Here is a 24,933-nt window from a genome sequence, read left to right as displayed (position 1 = left end):
ACAATTTTAAGTTTCATGAACGGTCAAATTTAACCTGGTTACCGGACTATTTTTTTCTTCCGTTAACGGGTCAAAAAACAAGTTTTACAATTATTGGCTCAAATTTAACCTATAAAAGGGATTCGTTTTAAGTTTTTTTTTAACGGTTCACACAATGTTAAGTTTCATGAAGGATCAAATTTATCCTTGTCACCGGGCCATTTTTTTGTTGGGTAGAAAGTTGATTTTTATTATTATGGGCTCAAATTTAACTGGATTAATCTTAAGTTTTTCAATTCCATTCAATGTTTTGTCTCAAGATATTTAAACATACGTGTCATGTTTTTTACTTGAAAAAGTTGCAAAATATTGCAACAGTACATGATGGAATCGTTTTACCGAATCAGAGCGATTATTGCAGTACTACCACATTAGAATTTTTCCTCCCCATGCTTTGTGAATCAACAGTGAGGATTGATTCTTCAGGAACTCCGATTGCAAGCCCATGATCGATTAGCAGCATATGAAGTCTGAAGTCATCTGTTGTTTCTATATAGCAATTGTTTAATCGCGTCGTCCAGTTAACTTGGGATACATTAGTAGTCACGAATCTATTAGGTGTTAATCTGCTGATTGCGTTTCACGTGTCAGGAGCACTCTGGGTTTTTTTTGAAGGTTCAATTTTTACAATTTTAAACTAGGTTGAGTAAATCAGTCCAGGCAATGCAACAGTTTGTAAGGATGAGGTTAAGTCATTTGAAGTCTCAAAGATAGAAACACAGGTTGAACTTACATTACAAATTTTTGTATTTGATTTTTGTTATAAGATGCATTATGCTTCATATCATGTTGTTAATTACTTTATAAGAGCGCGCAATCGAGACTAAACTAAAAGTTTGTTTTTCTATCGGTTCCAAAAGAACCAATATGTATATATAATACTAATTATTTTCAGTGACTCACAAACATATTTCTTTACATCGGTTTTCTTTTCTCTGTCAGCTGGTTTGGATATGGCTACTCTCATTACCGGTTCTACTCCAATGATGGGTTCCATGACCATTTTGTAAATATAATATTTGTTGTTTTTATGAATTAATTAATTACTGATAACTTACTCAGCCAGCTTGATGTTTCAATACTTGACGTCACAAATAAAGTTCGAATAATTAAGTTTTGGTGAGTACATTCTTTTAAGACCCCTAATGGTACACATGGAATAGAATTGTTGATCAACATGGTAATTGCAAATTAATATCAATCAGTAAATTGCGAATGTAAGTATTAAAAAATAATAAGTATTTATTTATTATTGTATATTATTTTACTCAAACCCGTGTAGTACACGGGGTTTATAACCTAGTAGAGTAATAAGATGAAATGATATTTTTAAGGTGGATTATGGGCTTGAGAATAATTATGGGCCTAAGCCTTGGGCCTAGCCTATTTAAGCAAACCTAAAATCCTAAGGGGGTGTTTGGTAGAGGGAATTGAGGGGTGAGAAATGGAATTGGAAAGAATTCTCTTGTTTGTTTATGAAAGAAAGAGGTGAGAAATGGAAATAAACCATTTCCATTTCTCTGGTTTTGTTTCTCTACAAAAAGCGGAGAAATGGATTTCTCTGATTTCATTTCTCAGCCTCACGCCTCTCCCTGCCATCTGAGCTTGCCGCGTTTCACCGGACCAACAAAACCACTGGTAACGATTGCTTTATCTTCAACGGATTCAAACTATCCATAATCTGTAATATATTTTCAATTCAAGTTTGCAACCATTTGATTTTGATTTCTAGGGTTTTGATTCCTAAACATGAAACAAGCAGGAGTTCTCATTCTTTCTACAACACAACTAGGGTTTCTCTTTCCTCTTGAAGAACAAATCCCAAATTTCAAAACCCTCAAATCAATCTCTTGTTGCAGATCGAATTGGGAGGATGGGAAGAGGCAAGTTTAAGGGCAAGCCTACCGGTCGCCGTCAATTCTCCACTCCCGAAGAGATGCGTATGTCAATTCAATACACTCCTGCTTTTATTACCATTAATATTCGTTTCTATTGTTGATTGATTGTTATTCGATTCATATCTGATGTATGTAAGTTTGCAATTCATGAGTGGATCCGTCTTACGCTGATTTAGGGTTCAATTTGGGGTTTTAGCTGAAGTTAGGTCTTGTGATTGGTTAATTTAAGATTGTGATTTCAAATTGATGATTATATGTGATGGTCATTGGAATAATCAGTTTGAAGATGTGAATCTGTTTGATTAATATGGGTTTAATTCACTACATGTTAAACAGAGGAGCTGCTGCTTTATGTATTAACTTATTAATTAATGTTAATATAAAATTAGTATGCAACAAAGGAGCAATGTTTTAAAAGATTCTCAATATGCCAGATGAGTGTTGACTATCGAGCAAGGTTGTGGTAGTCACTAGTCGGGCGGTGGGGTGAAATATCTCTGGAAACCGCTGATTTTGGTTGGAATCAGGCCAGAAAACGCCGACCAAGTCTGATTTATTCCGAGTTTGGTTGGCCGTTAGACTGATTAGACCAAAATTAATTAGTAGGGTGGGGACCAATTATTAATCGGGGATTAATAGGCGCCTAGTCGGGATTTTTACAACCATGCTATTGAGTTTTGACCTTGTGCATGATCAATGAACCTTTCTTGTTAAATATATCTTTTTGTTGTAACGGTTGAAATTTGATAATTCTTTAGCGCGATAATTAATTTTGTTTTGTTTTTTTCTTGGTGGTTGCAGTTGCCGGTACTTCTTCTCGCCCACGCACGTTCAAAAAGGTAAATATGGAGGTTAATTTGTAACGGTTAGTAAATTCTTTCTTTTTTCATTTTTATTTCTTTTGTATCCACTTTGGTGTTTTAAGGAAGCCACAAGTATTGAATATGTTTTGCTTGAACTGGGTTTGGGCAAAACATGCCACCTTTTCTCTGAACCACTTGAGGACTCCATGTATTAAATATCATCACAAAAGCTATTTTAGAAAAGTAATGATCTAATTTTCACAAACAAAGGGATTTATGATATTATACGCATTTGAGTAGTTTCAACAACTTTCAAGTTTCAATCAATTCACTTGTTACTTTTTCTTACCTGTTTGTTTTGCTATTGGTTTAAGTAAGCATATAATTATAATATCACCGGATGCTCATGAAAAACGAGGAAGCGCAAATGCATTTAAATCACGTGTTTAATTTTATGTTGCAGTGAAGAAATTGCGAAACAGAGGGCTCATGAAAGGTATATGAAGTTGCAAGAACAGGGTAAAACAGAACAAGCAAGAACGGATTTGGGTGAGCATTCTGATATTTATTTGAAATTATATAATTGTTGTGCAAAATATGCACATGAAATTCATATAGCACTTATATATGTATATTTTTTTGGAAAAAAACTTGATAATTTTACTAATTTCTAATGCTACTATGGCCAATATATATATATATATATATATATATATATATATATATAAATTCCAATAAATGTGACTTATAATTTAGCTCTTTTATTGATTTTTTATTTCATCTATATATATTCAAATGGTGACTTTGATTCGTGTATTGTATTTGCCAGAGTGTTTGGCTCTTATCCGCCAACAAAGGGCAGTAGCTGCTAAGAAGCGAGAAGAAGAGAAGGCTGGTAATGTTCAAAGTTCTTTTTGTTTTTTAAAAGCTGGGTTTGGTAACGGGTCAACGATGGTTTCCATCAAAACGGTTTTTTTAGTCTTGTTCATGATTTGGTTAGGTTGACAACTTGACACAAAACACTATTTTAGAAGTTATAAATAGCAACTATGTTAAATAAAAACTATATTGTACACTGGTCTACTTTTCAGATAGTATGAATGTATGATTTTGGTTAATGATGCTACCTATTTGGAACTAGATAGAAGTATAAAACATACTTTTTTGTACATAAAAAGTTGAACAAACTAAAGTGCTAACGTTTATATTACTTAGTAAAGCAATCTTTCGCGCTAGGCGCTCACTGATTATATAACCCCATTTTGTGTTTTCAGCCAAAGACCAAAAGAAGGCGGAAGCAAGGAAATGAGGCTGTTTGGCAACTGATGAATGATGGTTGGAAACCGGTAGTTTTTTATATTATGTGTAACGTTTAGTTGGTTTTATGTTGGAGATTTATACATGCCTATTGTTGGGGTATCTATGTTTTTATCATTTAAATTATCTTAAAAGCAACTTTGCATAAATCATTGATTGGTTTTGGTCTCTTGTTAACTCTGGTTATTTTTTGCCAAAATTTTCTCAAGTTTTAATGTTCTTTTTCTGTATGTTTTAATAAATGAAAACATCTTACATATTTATAAATGTACAAACATATATTATTCAACCTTGAACATTAGCTAGAGCAACATCCTGCATTATTTTTATTGACAGTAGGTACATCATCTTTCCCTCCAACATCAATTGTTTTGCCTTTTGATGGTACCGTAGAATCATTACTGACGTCGAGCGCCCGTTTGCTCACGACATGATAAATCCGAGTCAACACTTCGGTGAAAGCGTTCTCAACGTTTATCGATTCGAGTGCTGATGTTTCCATGAAAAAGTTGTTCTCTTTCTGCGCAAACATCTTTGCATCTTCTGTTTGAATGGCCTGTAGGTGTCGAAGGTCCGCTTTGTTCTCCACGAGCATGATCACAATGTTGTGATCTGTGTGGTCCCGAAGCTCTTTAGCCATCTTTCAACGTTTTCAAATGTTACGTGCCTTGTGATGTATGGTTGAAGTATGTTTTGTATGTGAATTGGTTTTAACTATGGTTGATGTTTTTTGCTTAAAAACTATGTTTTGTATGTGAATTGGTTTGATCAATGCATATTTTGGTTGGAATTTATGCATCTTTTTATATGTTTTTTATTTTTTAATAAATATTTGTTATGAAAAAAATACTTGTGCTAATGATAAAGTTGATATAATTCTCTGTTTATTTTCTGTGTACCAAACAAGAGAAATGATTCTCAGCTATATTTCTCTACTGAAATCTCTGTACTACCAAACAGAACAGTCAATTCTCATTCTCCAGACCAATTCCCTTTCTCTGTAATTCCATTTCTCTATTCCATTTCTCTACAATTCCATTCTCTGTACCAAACACCCCCTAATTGTTAATATCCAAATCATCTCGTCCTCATCATTTCATTATTAGACACACACACACCCTCACGTACACACACACACCCTCTGCTCATACACACACAAACATTTCTTCCTTTGCATTCAATCCAAGATCTAAAGAAAACGGTTGGTATATTGTACATTTATGAAAAGCTCATGTGGATTCCAAGAGTATTCAAGATCTAATCCAACCTAGTCTTCAAGGTATGTATTAGGTTAAAGATCCATCTTTCAATCATGTTCATCTCATTCTATCGTGTTAAGATGTAATAGTAAAATAAATGAATCTTGAAAGTTTAGATACTAAACAAACCGACTCAAAAGAACTCTAAACGAACCTAGAACGAAAGTTAGATTTTGGTTTAAACGATTGGACATAATATATATACATAACGGTTGGTATTGGGTTTGAACCCAATCGGATTGAGGGTTAGATCCAAGTTGGACCAGTTAGGTTTATAAGGACTCGAGTGGATTGATTTGATTCTAGTTAGAGTGGATTGGAATTTGACTCTAGTTAAAGTGGATTGGAATTCGGCTTAGTTGGAGTGGATTGGAATTCGAATCCAGTTGGAGTGGAATGGAATTCGATTCCAGTTCGAGTGGATTAGAATTCTACTCCAGTTGGAGTCGATTGGAATTTGACTCGAGGTGGAGTCGATTGGAATGAAGGAACGACTCGAGTTGGAGTCGATTGGAATGAAGGAACGACTCGAGTTAGAGTTGATTAGAATGAAGGAACGACTCGAGTTGGAGTCTATTGGAATGAAGGAACGACTCGAGGTGGAGTCTATTGGAATGAAGGAACGAATCGAGTTGGAGTCGATTAGAATGAAGGAACGACTCGAGTTGGAGTTGATTGGAATGAAGCAACGACTCGAGTTGGAGTCGATTGGATTAAGAAGTCGACCCAAATCCTCGACTCGATCGGAGCCTCTCCTGCGACTCAAATGAAAGAATATATTTAGAATGTAAACCGAACCCGAGAACCGACTCGTTTAAGAAGTCGAAATTATAAAGCTCGTAAGAAAGTTTAAACATATAAGATGGTTACGAATTGCTAACTTATAAGAAATAATAATAAATATGAGAACTTAACCAAAACCGAGTCAAATATGAACTCGACACGAACCCGACTCATTGAGAAACTATTAGCTCATAAACTCGTTAAGAGAACCTTAAGTTAAAAAGATCGGTTCGTTAAACTAATAAGTCCGGTTTGTTAAGGTAATAAAGTTAGGATTCGTTAACCCGTGAGTTCGGATCATTGACCGATAAAGTTCGGTTTCTTTAACTTAAGAAAGTAAGATATTTAAAGATAGAAAATTAATATGTATAATTATTAAACAGTTAGTCGAGCACAACTGAAGAAAGGAATCACGATTAGCTCGAGAAGAAATCGTCTACAGGTGAGTTCTAGCCCCTTTCTCTGTGACGTTTTTCGGGGTTGTGTGCATACTCCTATTTGATAGTCAATACACTTATCCTAAGTATAAGTGTATGATACGTGTATGATTATGTATTGAATGTTATTATTATAGAATATTGTATGAATGTGCGTATATAGAATTATATATGCAATTAAAAGATATGTAAATTATGCACGTATGATAACAAACATATGGACGATTGACGGGACATGTATGGTTGTATGGTTAAGTGAGACAAAGGGACCAGACCCTAATAATATCTATGATCGGGGCAAGAGAGACCAGACCCTAATAATATATGAGATAGGAGGGACTAGACCCTTATAATATCTTAGATAGAATGGACCAGACCCTGATAATATCTGAGATAGAGGGACCAGACCCTAATAATATATGAGATAGTAGAAGTAGGATAGTTTATGGTATACCATAGGAAGGTATGAAAGAAAGTATGCATGTATGTATGTATGTATGTATGTATGTATGTATGTATGCATGCATGCATGCATGAATGTATGTATGTATGTACGCGTATAAGTATGAACATAAATGTAATGTATGTTAATTGATTAACTAAAACTCACTCAGCGTAGCTGACTTTTAGTATGCACTTAGGTGAATAGAATGAGGCAGATTGCTTGATGGAGACACGTGGCAATAAGATGAAGACTGACATCGTCAAAAGGAAGAATCACATGTTCTTTATGTTAAACGTTTATGACTTGTGTTAGTTCGTTTAAAACAAAGTACTTATGTCATGTAAGAGTGATTGACTATTTATTCCGCAATTTGTTTTAACTAACTCTGATTTTCGAATTTTGTGAATGAGTAATTCCAACCCGAGCAAAAGTAGGGCACCCGAGATCGGAGGCCTTACACCTTTGGTGTTTGGTTCCGTCTAAAGTATATTTGGTAATCCAAAACATCATTAATAAAGAAAGCGAAGAAATGTGTAAGTTTACACCAGCTGGCCACATCTTGCCAAATTGTGTCCGCCACCAAGCAAGTAACCAACAAGTGTTTTACGGTTTTATCAAAGTATGAACAAAGAGGACATATTTTCGTACCCACCGTGATATTTCGTCTAAGTAGAGTAGTGGGTGTGGAAATTCTTCCAAGTTGAGTTCCCCAGCCGAATACATCCTACCTACTTTGGGACTCAATTTATCCAATCGTAATAACTGAAATCATGTGTTTTAGATTGATTTTCAAGCAATTTTCTTGTAGAACTAACAGTAAAGACGCCGCCAGGATCGACAGTCCATATCCACTTATTTCAAATCCAAACTCGAAAAATGTGAGATTAAAACAGAGCAAAAACGGGATTATCTTTGAAAACATTGGTGGGCATGGGAGTTGGGACAGGTATCAGTTTGGCAATACCAAACTAGATTGCTAAAAATATACATACTCTTTTAATTGAACCATTCATTTATTTTTCTTTATCCTTAGGTAATATAATAATGATTTAAGTGCAAAATGCACCTATGTGGTCAACATCGTGTTGCAGGATAAGCACTTGCGGTGGCAATTTTGCGCTTTTAGCATCAGTAGTCTGCATTCCTTCGCAATTGGAACCTCGTCGTTAACTCAACGTTTACCCGATGTTAGGATCCTATTAAAAGACCTTTATGCCCTTGCACTTTACGTCCATGTGGTTGTGTAAGATCTAATTTTAAACCCTTCACCATGCATATCCAGTGTTGTAAAAGCAAGACGGTGTAACACAATGAGAGAGAGAAATCTTCTCGGGTATGGGAGTGAGAGACCTGTTTGAACCCTTCTCTTTCCGAAGACGATGAATTACGACAATTGCTACGAATCACCCACGTCCAGACTTGTTTCCATCCGTATGTCGTCACGCCTGAGACCTCCGTCAAATCTATATCGCCGACAATTTGAAAGAATTCGCATGACAGAATTCGCATGAAAGAATTCGCATGACGGAATTCGCATGAAAGAATTTGCTTCGCATTGAATCCATTCGCATCGCTTAGAAACCATTCGCATGGAATCCATTCGCTTCGCATGGCATGCGATGCGATTTCTTTTGTGCGAACAAAATTTCCTTTTCTTCATTCATCATTTTTTTTACCATTTTAAAGCCATTTTCCTCTGTGACTCTTCCTTAGGACCCGATTTTACCCTTTTTATGGGTTTTGGGTCGTACCAACTTTGTCTAACCGCGTTTTACAAGGTCCGAACATCACCTTTTCTTCGTATATCGCACCCGTTAGGTTACGACTCACCAAGTTTATATTTTTCTTACATCTTACAGTCAAAAACGCATCAGAAAATAAATCGGGTCACGTTTTACAACAATTTGAAAGAATTCGCATGACGGAATTCGCATGACGGAATTCGCATGACAGAATTCGCATGACGGAATTCGCATGAAAGAATTCGCTTCGCATATAATCCATTCGCATCGCTTAGAAACCATTCGCATGGAATCCATTCGCTTCGCATGGCATGCGATGCGATTTCTTTCTGTGCGAACATAATTTCCTTTTCTTCATTCATCATTTTTTTTACCATTTTAAAGCCATTTTTCTCCGTGACTCTTCTTTAGGACCCGATTTTACCCTTTTTATGGGTTTTGGGTCGTACCAACTTTGTCTACCCGTGTTTTACAAGGTCCGAACATCACCTTTTCTTCGTATATCGCACCCGTTAGGTTACGACTCACCAAGTTTATATTTTCCTTACATCTTACAGCCCGATCTATCGTTCTATCAGTTTGCATGTCGAAACCAAGCTCAAAACTTAATCTTTTTAACCAAAACTCACATTTTGGTTCGGGTTCGGTCCGGATCTGGATCAACCCGAGGATCTGGTGGTGTTTTCTTGTTGTTTGATGATGTTTAGACACGAGATTTACCCTTCCCTTGGCTCGGATTGGAATCCGGGTGCTAGAGAGAAAAAGTGTGGGGGGGGGGAGGATGGAGATGATGAAATGAGGAGTGGTTGGGAGATTTTGGGGTTTATATATGGGGTCCATGGGCCCTATGGCCCATAATCCTCTCTTACACTAGTGATGTTTACTAGTGTAACAACATCAGGGATCTACTTCGCTTGCTCTTGTGTAAGCATGTAGGCCCTGGTCTTCGGCCTATTCTGGTCAACGCCTTTCTTACCGCTTCCCCCAGCTTCATTTGCAATGCACTCTTTTGCCATATGGCCGGTCTTTCCACACTTGTAACAGACAAGCTCGCTATTACAATCACGAGAGTAGTGCCCTGTCTTCCCACACTTATAGCAAGTGCTCACCCCTGAACTCCACTTACACTCTCCACCGTGCATCTTCCCACAAGTCTTGCACGGTTTCTTCTCCCACATTTTCTTCTTCTTCTCCTTTGAATTCCACAACTGAGTACCCGGTCGCTTAGCAGGAGCATCCCACTTCTTCCCTTTCTTCTCTTCCACCACCACATCATCCACAGCCAAGCCATCATAAACCATTTCTGCGAGTTCGACAGCGGAATAAAAAGTAGTAGGTTTACTAGCCCGGACTAAGGTGAGGACATTTTGTGGTAGTCCCCTCAAGTAGCACTTAACCCACTTTTCCTTAGTGTTCACCATGTCAGGGACAAGTCTGGACATGCAATTGAACTTAGTGGTGTACTCGCGGTGTGTCATTATCCCCGCTCTCAAATTCAGGAACTTCATCTCCGCCCTCTCAACTTCAGCATCCGCACAAAACTTTTTCATGACCATCTCTTTCAAATCTTCCCACTTCATAGCCTTAATCTCAGTAGGGGTCTTTCTTTGCTCAACAGTTTCCCACCAGAACATCGCTTCTTCCCCAAATGACTGAGTATCATAACCCACGGCTTGGTCAGGGCGGCATTCGCTAATTCTGATAACCTTGTCCATTGCGGTTATCCATTGGAGAGTAGCGATTGCGTCACCCACACCGGTCAGCTTCGGTGGGTCACAGCCCTTGAAGAACTTGTAGTTGCACTCACCTCGACTCTTTTTTCCCTCATCAACCTTCACAGGCCGGTCTTCACTTGACGCCTCCTTCTCAGTCTCTTTATCTCTCCTACTACTTTCCCCTGTCCTTTCAGGGATGCTTACACGACTCTCGGTTGACTTTTCTTGTTGAAGATTCTGCACTGCAGCAGCTACTGCCTGAGTAATGGCAGCTTGGATAGCAGGGTCAAGCTGATACCCTTCATCTCGCACTGTCATGCTTCTCTCTTCCTCGGACTCGATGATCGGTTCCTAGGAGGGTACTCGGGTAACACGAGGCCTACCACGACGTCCCGTGCGCCCTCCTTGTTTAGCAGTCTTCTTTTGCACCAGCCATTCGTATACTATAGGAAAACACAAACGTCGTCACTACATGAACTATTTAGTACAAGGATAGTAAGGCTATCAGGTAATAACAGTGGCCAGTTGTGATTAGCTTATCAAGTTACTCTCCATGTCCCATACACTTCCCTTTGTATGTCCACTTGTGCTAGTTTCTACATATAACAGTTAGACCATCGTACATTTCACATCATTACATATAAACGTATATTCCTAATTCTAGCAATTAAGCTAATTTTCTTACTCATTCTTCACTTTACACGAGATCAACTTACACCAGATGATCACTTTCTGAGCTTGCTTGGGAGACACATGGCATTCTCGGACTAGCATCTTCTTTCTTTCCTTCACCTTGTCCCATTCTCTGTTCGAGTCTAAGCATGTATGATGCTTTCTCTCGAACGTATGCTCTAATACCAACTTGTTAAGCCCCGATCCCAGAAGCCCTACTTTGATGTTGGATTTGCTCATAAACACAGTTCTAAAATCAGTATGGATGGCAATGGGTCTGGTTTGGGACGGGTCTAGGCATTCCCAGACCCGAACCCGATTATAGAACCCCGTCCCAGATGCGTCCCAAGCCCGTCGGGTATTTATCGGGTAATTACCCATCGGGTTTCTTATCGGGTTTTGAGAAAAAAACCTGTCGGGTTTCTATCGGATTTCGACAAAATATAACTAATCGATTACCATAAAAATAAATGTCTCAAATAATTACTATAAATAAGTTTCAACAAATAATATTTCTTCAAATTTTCATAATAAAAAGGAAAAGAAGTAACCAAAAAAGAATCCTTAGAAGAAACAAGAAAGAAGCAAACTATATTTAACCAAAAAGGTTACGAACTGTTAATTGGAAATTAGAATAATTGATGGAATGTGCTGTGAACCGAGACGAACATAATAAAGACATTTAGAATTTGAAAAATTTAAGAGACCATTATCTTAATCATCTATACAAATATAATATTGTATATTAATATATATTAAATAAAAATATATAAAGCTATGCGGGGTATATCGGGTATATAATCGGGTAAATGGATCAATGTTATCGGGTAATCGGGTCGGGTAATCAGGTATATTACAAATCTCAAACCCGTCCCAAACCTATGAAAATTTTCAAACCCGTCCCAAACCCTAATGGGCCGGGTATTACCCGTCCCAATTTTGTCGGGTTTTGGGTTTTCCCATCTGGTTCGGGTTTTATTACCATCCCTAAAAATCAGATTTAATTAAAACTTTTGTAGAATAATTAAAACTTCATGCATTACTTTACAAAACATCGAATCTTGTCTTAACAAAAGTTAATTCGTCTTAAAACATAACATAAATAGCACGTGAATCCTCTTTCTTCGATGTCAGTCTTCACTTTATTGCCACGTGCCTCCCTCAAGCAACCCACCGCATTCTATTTACCCGCGTGCATACTAAAAGTCAGCTACACTGAGTGAGCTCTAGCTTAACAGTTATAGGATTATTCTTACACATTATTTTATATACTTATTCTTACACGTTCTTTCATTTACGTACAAATATTACCCAGTACTATTCTTACATTATTCTTACATAGCATACAATTATTCTTACATTCTTGCATAGATATTATAAGGGTCTGCCACCCCGATTTCTTGCACAGATATTATAAGGGTCCGCCACCCGACTTCTTACACAGATATTATAAGGGTCTGCCACCCAGCTTCTTGCACCGATGTCATAGAGTCGGCCACTATATTCTTACCTAGGTATTAGAAGGGCCTGCCACCCTGACTCTTACATTATATTCATATTTGATTCTTACAATCATATTTAGTTATCAAACTAAACACATACAAATTCTAATCACATCCTTTCATTCTTGCCTTAGCTATCCACCTTCATCATATATATATATAAGTGTATATATACTTTGTATGCACGCAGCCCCAAAAACATTTCAAAGAGGAATGGGGCTAGAATTCACCTGAAGATGATTCCTCTCCGAGTTTATCGTAATTCTCTTCCTTAACTGAGCTCGGCTAACTGTGTAACAAGTTACGAGTATCAATTATCTACTACCACTACTTCTTACATCTAAGTTAATGAAACCCTCAACTAACGGGGGTCCGGGGGCAGGCCCCTGGTAGTAGGGTCTAGGGGAGGCGACTCCTAGAAGGACCCAAGGGGTAGAGCCCCGGGCTAGGGTCGAGCAGCCAGGTCAGCTTGGAAAAATTTTATTTTCAGTAATAGGCCCTTTATCAAAAACGCATCAGAAAATAAATCGGGTCACGTTTTACAACAATTTGAAAGAATTCGCATGACGGAATTCGCATGACGGAATTCGCATGACAGAATTCGCATGACGGAATTCGCATGAAAGAATTCGCTTCGCATATAATCCATTCGCATCGCTTAGAAACCATTCGCATGGAATCCATTCGCTTCGCATGGCATGCGATGCGATTTCTTTCTGTGCGAACATAATTTCCTTTTCTTCATTCATCATTTTTTTTACCATTTTAAAGCCATTTTTCTCCGTGACTCTTCTTTAGGACCCGATTTTACCCTTTTTATGGGTTTTGGGTCGTACCAACTTTGTCTACCCGTGTTTTACAAGGTCCGAACATCACCTTTTCTTCGTATATCGCACCCGTTAGGTTACGACTCACCAAGTTTATATTTTCCTTACATCTTACAGCCCGATCTATCGTTCTATCAGTTTGCATGTCGAAACCAAGCTCAAAACTTAATCTTTTTAACCAAAACTCACATTTTGGTTCGGGTTCGGTCCGGATCTGGATCAACCCGAGGATCTGGTGGTGTTTTCTTGTTGTTTGATGATGTTTAGACACGAGATTTACCCTTCCCTTGGCTCGGATTGGAATCCGGGTGCTAGAGAGAAAAAGTGTGGGGGGGGGGGGGGGGGGGGGAGGATGGAGATGATGAAATGAGGAGTGGTTGGGAGATTTTGGGGTTTATATATGGGGTCCATGGGCCCTATGGCCCATAATCCTCTCTTAACCATTCCCAAACCCAAACCCAAACCCAATCATAATCAAAACACTAACACACAATTACGTTAACATAATACTTTTTATTTATTATTAACAAAAGTAGGATGTTACAAAAGTTTGATATCTAAAAAGGTTTGGAATTAGGATTGGGGTTTGGGTTGCTGCAGGTGATGACGGAGTAACTGTGATGAGGGATTGAGCTACCACCTTGTGCGCATGAATTCTTCCTTTTCTTTTTTGTCAATTCTCCACACTAGCTCACTTGCTTAATAGGGATTGGGGAGTAAGGTTAGTGTCATGATGGCGATTATTATTATTTGCTCATATATTAATTTACAACTTTTTAACAGTTTTGGAGCTGTACATTCTACTCTTATTGTTATACATATGGGGTTGTTTCTTTTTCTAAAACATTTTTGAATCGTATGCGTTTCTAATAGGACCGCACATGCTCTTAATTTTATTTGGAGCCCTAATGTTTGTGAATTATTTAATCAAAAGCTTGAAATGAAGCTCTGACATTTGCAATTGTCATCGAACATCGGTGTTTGGTATAGTTCGATCTTCACTACTAACCTTTATGTTTGCATGTTTGGTATTCCTTTATACGCTGGATCTGTCACTTGAATATATGTGATAAATTGATTTATGCACTTTAATAGTTACAATCGGCTTACTTAAGATGAATATTGATGATTTTCATTTTATTTTGCATATTTTATATCTAATTACCTATCGTTCATTTACATTTAATGAAAAAGAGACCTTCTACAGAAAAGAGCAAATAGCTAACAGAAACCTAAACAACAAAAACAGCAACCAATTATAAGTGTGACTCATCGTAAAGTGTGTAACAACCGACAATGAAGCTTTTTGGAAGACCGATCAGCTCATTTCGTTTACCAGCAATATGTTCCACGTGTAAAGTGAATTCAACTTAATTATTCAATTTGATTTCTTACGTGCTAAAAGTAGTAATAAAATTATTAACTAAAATTATATTAATGTTGACACTAAGTAGTAATTCTAGACTCTTAACTTAACTAAAACTACTAGCCGGCAAGTGAATCGGTCGACTCTAGTATAGCTAAGTAAGTCCGGATATCGAACTCACGAGACTAATTAAATTACGTAAACTACCTAAATTAGACTTAACTACATATACGACTATTTATTTATATTATTTTGGGGGATTTTACTAAAATACTAATTTTAAACTAATTAAAGTAGTTAATAAAACTAGACACAGCTTGACTTAGGGCTCGGATTAAACTTAGATAATGACAAGCAACCACCTAGGCTAGAATCCCTAATGTATCAATTATCAATTAGTTGGAAAATGCATGTTACGGAACCGGGATCATAACATAGTCACTTAAAGAAAACCCAAACAGGATCTTTGACCCTTCTCAGGAAGACACCTATGGATTTCTATTAAGTTCTTAGAAAAACACCAGTTTAATTAGACTCGCTTACGGTCGCTAATTTATTTTATGACAAGTACCTCTATAAGAAATCCTACCTTACAACGCGGAAATCAAAGATAGTTTAAAGAATTCACTCGACTAGATAGAAAGGGCGAATAAACTAAACCTAGACGGACTCCTTACAAAGAACTAAATCTAGCAATTCATCAGACAAGACCTATCACATAATCTATCACCTTACAGCTATTTATATTAGCAGCACACTTAGGTCAATTTGATTTATTAATATTGTTTATATGGTTTTATTGCAAATCAACCATAAACTAGTCAAAAACATACAGTAGATGACCTACCAAAAATCTTATTATATGAAACAATCACCAAGGAAACTGTAAAACAATAAAATTCACCAAACAATCCTAAGTACACATTTGCATCGAATGAAAAACAAAAAACCTCTTACTTAATCATAAACTATAACAAAAATAAAGTCCAAACTAAAATCAAATATCAACAAAAGCTCATCATAAACCTAGGTGGTTTAGGGGTTTAGCCAACAACCATATTCAAGAACAAACCAAATAAATAAGGTTGAAAAACTGAATTCATAAAATAAATAATAACATCAAACCTAATAATAATGATGTTTGGCTTAGTAGATGTTGAACCCAAACGTTCTTTGCTCGAACCCAAATGCTTGCCTTTTCTTTTCCCTTTCTCTCGCGTTGAACTTCTCAATTTGTCCAATAATTCCCTCCTGATTTGCGGCTCTCCCTCGAAAATAGTAATATACTTCTTTTTATAACCCTTGTAAAAACCTAATAATTGCTTGTGAATACCTTTAACAGCCGAAACCATCCCCCCCCCCCCCCCCCCCTCATCAAGTTCAAACCTCTTTGCTGTTTGTAATAGCTAACGTGGTCCCTAATATCATCAAAAGCAATTGATTATGTGGTCTTTCAATTGAGCTGTGGACTTTTAAATCTTGAGTAGCACCATAAAATTTGTCACCATTTTTCCTTTACATGTTACTTAGAAACCAACGTAAAATTGTAATATGTTGTTAACTTATGTCATATTAGTAAATAAAATACTTTAAATTACAAAAATGGATAATAAAAACAATAATAATCTTCGTAATATATATAAAATTTATTCCAATACTCGTCGGTCTCAAGTGTAGTAAAAATACTCCATTTTAGCTTCTTTTTCTCTTAAAACCTTTAGGGTATGTTTGGTTGGAGGTAATGGAATGAAGGGGAAATGGAATGGGAAAAGGAATGGAATGAAATGGATCATTCCATTACTTTGTCTTGTTTGGTTAACCTATGTGAAGTAAATGAATTATTACTTAATATTGTTTAGTATCCAAAAAAATTGTATGAATGAAATAGAAATAATAAAAATATTTCTATCCAAAAATATTTTTTAGCAAAAAAAATTATAAAATAAAAAAATCAATGACGACTGTGGTGGGGTTAGCTCTGGCGACGAAAATGGTGGTGGCGGTGGCGGCGGGGTGGTGGTGATAGCATTGGTAGTGATGGTGGCGACGGTGGTGGTGGTCAGGCAGTGAAAGTGGTGGTGGCGGTGATGGTTAGGCGCGGCGGTGAAATTGTTTACAGTGGTTACAGTGACAATGGTGGCGGCGGAGGTGAGGGTGGTTGCACTGGTGGTAGGGTGGTGGTGGCGGAGGTGGTGGTGACGGTGGTGGTTAGGTGTTGGTGGTGACGATGGTAGTGGTGGTTGTTGTTAGGTAGTGGTGATGTTGAGAAAGTAGGGTGTAGAAGGAATACAATGAAAAAAAGAAGGGGGGTGGGAATGAATGGTTTTGATGGAATAGGATTTCATGTGTAATGGATGATTCCATTCCATTGAGCAACCAAACACCACTTTTTTCATTCCCATACAATGAATCATTCCATTCCCCCTATCATTCCTACATACTAAACAATACCTTAAACTTTAAATATGAACCATGAACATTCATTAAAAACCTAGCTCAAAAGTAATCCAAAATGTTGGAAATATTTATATAATTCATGAGTAATTTAGGGCATATCAATTTCCATTAGTGAGTTCTAAGCAATATTTTTATAGTCATTTTTGTTTGAAAGTTATCTGATAATTCTTTGTATTATAGATGTTCAGTCATTGATAATTACATATTCGAATTGAATTTAAATAGATTTAGATTTTGACTCTAAGTTCTAACCGTCTTATTTGGACGTGTTGCAGGATGTCGCCCTATAATCTTTTATTTGGGAAGCTCGCTCTAAGATGCCATTTTGATGATTATTTGAAGTTGCAAAGCATTTCAATACAAACCTTATGCTTAAGTCGATTAATGATCCTCCTCATGTATATCTTATTGCTACTGATCCGTAAGTAGCAGTTTTTTTTTTCTTTCTCTAAAAAACTTAAATCGTTACCGATATTTATAATTTTATTTTCAGGATTTTACCAATGAAAGCATGTGCATACTACCCAAAATATAGTCCGGGAGCATTTCGCATTTAACATGTGTTTCAAAAGAAGAGGTTTATTCAATTATTCGTGTTCCGCAAAAATATCAAACATATTACCTTATTCAACTTTATTAATCTTGATAACGATTATACAGAGTGTCTTCAGAAGATTATGTTGTGATTAGTTTGAGATACGGGTCATCGAAATTATCACTTGGAGCTACACATGCCATGTTCAGGTGGTTCTATCAGTTTTCATTTGCAGAACTTTTGGGTTATTTTTCTATAATAATAATAATAATAATAATAATAATAATGTTTTATTGCAGTGACTTTGCCCCTGGCCCGATCATTTTTAACAGTTAAACAGACGTTTTACTTAATGGAGGGTTCAAATTGCGTCAAATTGAACAATACATGCGCTCAAAGTGCAAAATTGTCACCACAGGTGGAACATTCGTCAAATTTCGAACTCAAAAACCCGACTCGTATAATTTATTTATATTATTTTATTATTCTAATCTTTGTTATTTAATAAGAACGACGAATAATTATTTATTTATTTTAGTTGTCTTTATTACGTTATGCGTCGCTCGAATTCGTTTATTAATTAAACTAGTCATAAGAACTTAAAGTATGTACAAAATCCACCCCTTATCAATGGATTAACCACCCATGATCCTTATTTTATGCCACTACCACTAAACATGCAACCACTAAGTTAGGAATATGAAAATCATACAAGACTAGGCAACAAACTAATTAAAGAACAATAAATAAAACAGTAAACGATGTCTTCATGTCTAGAAACGGGCCGGCCTGTTAATCTCTCGTTTGGGCCGAGCCTGCTGTTGGGCTTGGTGTAGTGCGAGCCAGGTCCGTATCATCCCCCTGTCCTTGAGAAACTTCATTGTCCGCAATGTTGGTGAAGCTCGGAAACATCTCTTCCAATGTGTCTTTGTCTTCCCACGTAGCATCCTCGAGTGGTTTTTTCTCCCATTTAATCGACAGTTGAGTTTTTCCATGAGCATCCAAACGAACATCCAATGCAGGGAACTAATTTCAATTTCAGATCCGAATTTCTCTAGACTCCCTTTGTTGCTTAAATTGTTTCCATGACATTGCTTTAACAAAGAGACGTGAAACACCGGGTGAATGAGAGACTCCGGTGGTAATTCCAATCTGTACGCCACCTTACCAATGCTCTCTAGTATCTTATACAGACCATAAAAACGACGTGAAAGTTTATGATTCGAACAAGTTGCCACCGACGATTGACGATAACTTTGTAGCCGTAAATACACATAATCACCAACTTGGAACTCTTTGTCTAATCTTTTCTTGTTTGCATACTTGATCATTTTTTTCTTAGCAACTTCAATGGAAAGCTTTAATTGGTCAATTATGCGCTGATGCTCCAGAATGGAATTCTCAATCGATGTAGTTTTGTTTCACCCGGAATGTAGTCATGGATCGAAGAAACATCTCGGCCATATAAAGCTTTAAATGGGGACATTTGAATAGTCGAATGATGAGTTGTGTTGTAGGAAAATTCAGCTAAGTACAAATATCGTTCCCACTTTCTTGGTTCGTTGAAAACGAATGCACGGAGATACATTTCGAGGCCCCAGTTGGCTACCTCGGTCTAACCGTCCGTTTCTGGATGGTATGCACTAGAATGGAGTAACTGAGTACCCATTAGCTTAAATAACTCCTTCCAAAAGCTACTAATGAAGGCGCGATCTCGGTCTGAGACAATTGATTTCGGCAACCCATGCAGACAGTATACTTCGCGCATGAAAATAGAAGCTAAAAAAACAGAAGTGTACCCCGTTGGAAGTGAAATGAAGTGGGAAAACTTAGACAAACGATCAACAATCACCCATATGGCCGTTTTTCCTTTTGATGGTGGAAGACTTGTGATGAAATCCATGGATATGTCATGCCACGGATGTTCCATTGTCGGTAACAACTGAAGCAAACCATACGGCTTATGGTTAGGATTTTTGATACTTTGGCAAATCTCACATGACTTAACAAAATTTGTGACATCTTTTTTTTAATCCTAACCAAGTGAAAGTGCCTGAAATTCGTTTGACGGGTGAATTGATATCGGCATGGCCACCGACGAAAGAAGAGTGAAACTCTTGTAACAAACGGTTTCGGATCTGAAATTGGTGGCACCAATAGCTTCCCATGAATATAAAAAAGACCCTCACGGAACTGATGATGAGGAAAACTCGAAGGATCAGCCTGAATATCTTGAATTAATTGCCGACCTATAACATCATTAGCAAAGTACGAGCGTAGCTCATTCAGCTAGGTAGTCGTTGGAAAAGAAAAGGCCAATATCGTTGGAATATCGACTCGGCTAAGTGCATCGGCCACATTATTTTCTTTGCCCGGTTTGAAATGAATTTCAAAATCGTATCCAATCAACTTGGTGACCCATTTTTGTTGCTCCGGGTTTTGGATGGTTTGGACCCAAGAAAGCTCGTAAGGTAGTGAAAGAATATGGCGGTGGCCATTGTTGGATGGCTTGGATTTTATCCGGTTCTGGAGCAACCCCGGCGTTCGAGATTTTGTGGCCTAAGAATGAAATCTCTTGAACACCAAAAACACATATTGAGGCCTTAGCATGATACTGGTTGTTGATAAGGGTATTGAAAACAAACTTGAGATGCTCATAATGGTCAGCTTGAGTGGAACTATATTTCAAAATGTCATCAAAGAAAACTAAGACAAATTGACCCTTACGAAATCGTTCATGGCCGATTGAAATGTCGATGGAGCGTTGGTGAGTCCAAACGGCATGACTAGAAAATCGTAATGACCATCGGTGGTGCGGAACGCGGTTTTTTGAATGTCTTCATGTGAAACCCGAATTTGATGGTAGCTGGAACGTAAATTAATTTTAGAAAAAATTGTTGCACCATGAAGTTCATTCAGTTACTCATCAATAGTCGGAATAGAAAAACGGTCTCGAATCGTAACCGCGTTCAATGCTCGATAATCAACACAGAAACGCCATGAGCCGTCTGTCTTTTTTACTAGCAAAACTGGTGATGAAAATGGACTTTGGCTGGGTCTAATGATACCATTTTGGAGCATTTCGGTGATGACTTGGGACATTATTTGTTTTTAATAGTGTGGGTAGCGGTATGGTTTAACATTAACGGGTTGGTTGTCATTGGACAAGGGAATGTGGTGGACATTTGAAGCATAGTCCTTCTTTACGACGTTGCATGAGGGCCTTCGGGGACAGTTTTGTGAACGGAAGTGTGGGTGGTTTGGTAGCAGCGGAGGATTAGGGTTACTGGAAGATGCTGCCATTGTTGAAGGGTTGGAGGAAGGGAAAGCGATATTAGTGGGTGGTTTGTTGAAAAAAGTGGATTTGGATTTGTAAGCATGGGTCAGTTTGGCTAAGCCATAAGCATTGTGTAGTGTGGTAGGCTTATGAATAGCTAATTCATTCTGAATATCCAAACGAAGGCTAGAAATAAAACAATTTTTGAGAGTCTGTTGGGAGAGACCTAACAAACGGTTGCTTATCTTCTCGAACTCGGTTTGATCTGCCACAACTGTGGAGGATTGCTTGAGTTTAAAGAGTGTACCTTCGTGATTATCATACGATGATGGCCCAAATCGGATTTCCATCTCTCTATTGAACTCGTTCCAGGTACCCAAAAGATCATTGTCGTCTTGGTGTTTGTACCATGAGAGAGCGTGTCCCACAAAAGAAAAGACGGCGAGTTCGACTCATTCCTCGTCTGGTGTTTGATAGTAGGAAAATAAATTTTCTGCTTGAAAGATCCATTCGAGGGAATTTGATCCATCGAATGAGGGTAAGGTGATTTTTGGTTGACGGGGGTAGCGACGATTCTGGTTGTTTGGTTGGCGGCGGAGGGGGGGGGGAGCCGCGCCGGGGTGGGGATTTGTCACCAGCAGTAATGTGGTCCGTTAGTTGATCGATTTTGGTGGTGAGCGTTTGGGTGACTCAGATGAGATTGGCTAAATTATTAGCCGTTTCGGTGGAATTGGTAGATGCGGCGGTGGTGGCATCGATTAGAAGGATTAATTGTTCAGTGACTGTGGGTGAAGTCTCATCGGAAGAAAAGACATCTTTTCGTGGTGGCATGGTGAAGGCTTGAGACGAGAATGAAAGCACCAATGATAGGTAATCCTTAGAGGGGATTAGGCTCCAAGCAATAGAGAGAAATGAGAGAACACTTTGGGACAATTTTCTTCCTTTTTTTCATTATACAAAACAGAATTTAAACATGCACTAGATCAATGGATTAACCACCCATGATCCTATTTTATGCCACTACCACTAAACATGCAACCACTAAGTTAGGAACATGGAAATCATGAAAGACTAGGCAACAAACTAATTAAAGAACAATAAATAAAACAGTAAACAATGTCTTCATGTCTGGAAACGAGACAACCTGTTAATCTCTCGTTTGGGCCGAGCCTGCTGTTGGGCTGGATCTGGTGTAGTGCGAGCCTGGTCCGTATCTGGAAGATAATTGCAAAATTTTGGGTTTTGGTTATGTGGGGAAGACGAAGGAAGGTAATGAAGTAGGTTTTTTCTTTTTTTTTCTTAAACTATGGTAGAGGAGGAAAGGTCATATATATATTTTTTCTTCTAAGTGTTTAATGTTTGATTTATAATATTTAATTATCAATTTTAAATATTATATACATTGTTAATTATAAGTAGAAAAAAAATATGTATTTTAAGTATATAAATTGTATTAATACAAAAGATAAAGAAAATTTTGATATGTATCCCTGTGTTAGAATGGTGAGGACACTTTACAGGCCTCAGTCTCATTTTGCATGTTTCGTGTCATTGTTGTTTTTGGGCGGGTGTTCTCGGGTGATGCGACGACCAATTAAGAGTTGTTCTCGGGTGATGCGTCGGTTGTTCTCAGGTGTTCGGTGAAGAGATTGGGGGCGTTGGAGGAGGAGATCTTACATTGCTCATAAAACCGGTTTTATTCATCGTACGATTCGAACAGTAAAGCAGACGGGCACAATTGTATTAACCAGTATTTTTGTGTGCAACACTGTAGTGCAAAACTAACGACGGGAGTAAGACTGCAACCGCCTAGAAACAGTAGTGGGACTGAACGCACAAAATGAGATTGGAACCTGAAAAGTGCCTTCGCCAATCCAGCATATTGGCACAAACCATAATTTTCTCAAAAAGAAAAATAGAAAATGAAGAATGATGGAGAATGAGGATAATGACCCAAATCCCTGGTTGGAGGATGAGATTGAATAATAGAGTAAAAGCTGACGTGACGCAAACATGACAAACGAGAGGAAATGACTCAACTGAACCATACCCTTTAGCCTAAGAGTTAGGGGTGTTTGGGATTCCTTATTTTACTTCCTTATAACTTTTTGTCATAAGTCAGAATATTCTGACTTATTAACTTATTGTCTCACAACATAAGCAATCCCAAATAACTTATTAACTTGGTTAATAAGCTATAAGTTTATGAAAATAAGCAATCCCAAGCATATGTTCCTATCATTATTTCCTACACAAATAACATCAAAATACAATAAACTCTGTATCATTTTACTATATCAAAAAGAAAAATACATTTCCTTCAATGATAGTCTCAGGATTTTTCTTATGAGAGGTCCTAAATTCAAACAATCTTAGGGCTAAAGATTGATTTATTTGTCAGATGATCCCGAAGTTCGTATCCTTGTTGTTTCAAAAGGGGAAAAATCTTTTTTCATTGATGTAGTTACTCCGGATAAAGAAAGAACATTTTGCATTTTATTTATTGAACACATCTTCCATTCTATACTTAGAAATTACAAGCCTAATATCATCAATCATGATTGTTGTACCGTCACACCACAACCAAACCACATCATTACGTTTAGGAATCTCAAATCTGACCAATATAGTGTCTTCTACCAACCATAGCTAGGGCTGTCACTTTTACCCGAAACCCGAAATCCAACCCGAACTAACCCAACCCGAAAAACCCGAACCCGAGAAAAGACTAACCTGAACCCGAACCGAAGTAATTCGGGTTGGTTCTAGGGTTTGATTTATAAGTTTTGGGTCAACCCGAAAAACCCGAATAAACTTTTGGTTTTGAAATTATATATATTTTTAGGTATAATAGGCTTAGTGTTAGTCACTAAAGTTATCAGAATATGAGCCTAATCGACTTTTGTCATTCCAACTACTATGGATCGATTATTTATTGCTAATTTATGTTTTTCGTTTATTACTAATAGCAACCATAATCAAAAAGCCAAATCACGTCTGATTGAAGACGATTATGGTTCGAGTTAGTTACTTAGTTTTACTCTTCTTTTGAATTGTTTTATAATTTTATCAAGTTATGTTGGTTTGTTATTAGATTATTTGCGTTACGAGCAAAGAAGAATATGTTGTTTTCATTTTAGCATTGAAGTTTTTAAAATATTTTTGTTTTATTTTTTAGGATACTCGAAACCCGATTAACCCAACCCGAAAAAACCCGAACCCAAATTACCTGAACCCGAAAAACCCGTGAGAGATTTGGGTTGGGTTTCGGGTTAAGATTTAAAACTTTGAAACCCGAAGAACCCGACCCAAAAAACCCGAAACCCGAAGAACACCCCTAACCATAGCATAGCATAGAATCGAACCAGTTAAAACACTTAAAAGCGAGTCGAACATAAGTTACAATTGGGGCCCATAAAATAAAGATGCTAAATCCCGAGATTTTTTTTAACGACAAAATCTATTATATGTGAGACAGATAACAGATTTAGGAATGTTGTTGTACAAGCCAAAGCCTACCGTAGTGGGCGACAATTCCCCCACTTTTGGGGCGATTTTAGGTTGTAACACCACCCCCAGGTGATAAGTGGGTCGATAAAGGGGGGTGCAAGAGGAATTTGTCGCTGGTGAATGTTAAAGGAATATTATTATTTTATTAAATGGACCAATGGCAAACTTTAGGGCGATTTTTAGACTACAACACTACTGCACCCCTAAAATAAAAATCGCCCATTTACTGACGTGACGCCATGTGTCATAAACCGCCCCCGTTTTATAGTCCTCCACTACACATAGTCTAATATCATCATTCATGATTGTTGTACCATCAAACCACAACCAAACAACATTATTACTTTTA

The 24,933-nt window shown here is 37.4% G+C and overlaps 1 pseudogene; it reads right to left on the bottom strand.

Annotated features, from left to right (window-relative positions):
* Positions 1-4,355: 4,355 nt before the first annotated feature.
* On the bottom strand, positions 4,356-4,697 carry LOC143632239 (ras-related protein RABA1g pseudogene; annotated as a pseudogene).
* Between the last annotated feature and the right edge of the window lie 20,236 nt (positions 4,698-24,933).

Source organism: Bidens hawaiensis, unplaced genomic scaffold (assembly GCF_021521415.1).
Source record: "Bidens hawaiensis isolate Kalapana, Puna unplaced genomic scaffold, B.hawaiensis_p1.1 tig00006386_1, whole genome shotgun sequence".
Taxonomy (NCBI): Eukaryota; Viridiplantae; Streptophyta; class Magnoliopsida; order Asterales; family Asteraceae; genus Bidens; species Bidens hawaiensis.
This window is presented reverse-complemented; position numbering and strand designations above follow the sequence as displayed.